Source organism: Rutidosis leptorrhynchoides, chromosome 2, assembly GCF_046630445.1.
Source record: "Rutidosis leptorrhynchoides isolate AG116_Rl617_1_P2 chromosome 2, CSIRO_AGI_Rlap_v1, whole genome shotgun sequence".
Classification (NCBI taxonomy): Eukaryota; Viridiplantae; Streptophyta; class Magnoliopsida; order Asterales; family Asteraceae; genus Rutidosis; species Rutidosis leptorrhynchoides.
The window spans coordinates 188,832,433-188,833,864 of NC_092334.1; the positions used below are offsets into that span (position 1 = coordinate 188,832,433).

Consider the following 1,432-nt stretch of genomic DNA (forward strand, 5'->3'; position numbering starts at 1 on the left):
TAACATGCACATACGAGTTCATTGGGATATTGTCCAAATCGAGTTGATTGCACTGGTTTATTTGTGGACAATTCTTTGTAAGGTGAGGTCCATCACATATCTCGCATCCAAGTTGCATAGCAATAAGGGATTGTTGTATCTTTTTCAACTCTCTACCATAGGATTGAAATTGATTATTTAAGCTTGCAAGTGTAACTTGATTGTCTTCACTTTCAACATGAGAGACATTCTTTCTTGGGTAATCCTTAAGTGAGGGATTCCATTCATAGGTTTGGATTGAAATATCTTCTAATAAAATCTCGGCATCATTTGGTGACTTGTACATGAACACGCCTCCCTCGGAGGAGTTTAAAATTTTCCATGTCTTATCATTTGTACCCTGATAAAAAGTATTGATATACTCTCTCATTAATAAACCGTGTGGTGGACATGATCTTAACATCTTCTTGAAACGAATCCAAGCGTCATATAATGATTCATCACCCCTTTGAGCAAAAGCATTGATCTCCATTTTAAGTCTCTCCGCCTTCGATGGTGGAATGAAAAGATTGATGAAAGCATCACTCAATTGTTGAAAAGTTCGAATGGTGTCAGAAAGTAGATCTCTTAACCAAATCTTTGCATCACCTTGAAGAGAAAAGGGGAATTCCCTTAACTTGTATACATCCTCACTAATGTCCTTATGTTTGTAAAGATCACAAATATCATTGAAAGACTGAAGTTGCTCGAAAGGATTATCTTGCATTAAACCGTGAAATTGAACATCTTTTAGCATGGTGAAGAAATTTCGTTCAACTTTCCAAAGTTCGGCCCCGATGGGCGGTTTAGCAATAGCCGGTGGTACCACTGTAGGTGCAGTCAACCATGCATTCCACATAGGTGAGTCGTTTGGATCTACATTTGGTTCTTGATTAATGATTGGTGGTCCATTGTCAGGAACACCACCACCAAATGGATTATCTTCGGGTTGAAATGATTGACCGTTGCCATCCATCTCTTCAATACGAAAAGGTAATACGCCAAAATTCTTCTTTAAAACCCTTTCTTCTCGCTTCCTATAAACCCCTTTAACTTGTCTTTCCGGATCGGAATACGGATGTTCAAACTCTTGATCCTTTTGGGATCTCCTTTTCATACACTTTGTACCTACCATTGATCACAATCACAAACAAAACATGGGTTTTCCAAACACAATAGTATAATAAACAAGAAAAGTAACTTTTATGCGGATAAATCCTCACAAAAGGATCGAACAATTAAAAGCTTGACTCAAAAATCTAACTAGCTAACCGCTCCCTGGCAGCGGCGCCAAAAAGTTTTGATGTGCTTGTTGCATTATGCTTCTTCTTTTTTTTTTTATAAAAACTTAGATTTGAATTAAACGTGGACTGGACTAAGATAACAAGCTTCGAGAAACAATGACTCAGTCCTT

At 37.6% G+C, this 1,432-nt stretch overlaps 1 non-coding gene across 1 annotated transcript; it reads left to right on the forward strand.

The window, feature by feature from the left end:
- Positions 1-413: 413 nt before the first annotated feature.
- Positions 414-520, forward strand: LOC139894753 (small nucleolar RNA R71). Its single transcript, XR_011775238.1, has one exon. It is a non-coding gene; the product is annotated as a small nucleolar RNA R71 (small nucleolar RNA).
- The last annotated feature ends 912 nt before the right edge of the window (positions 521-1,432 follow it).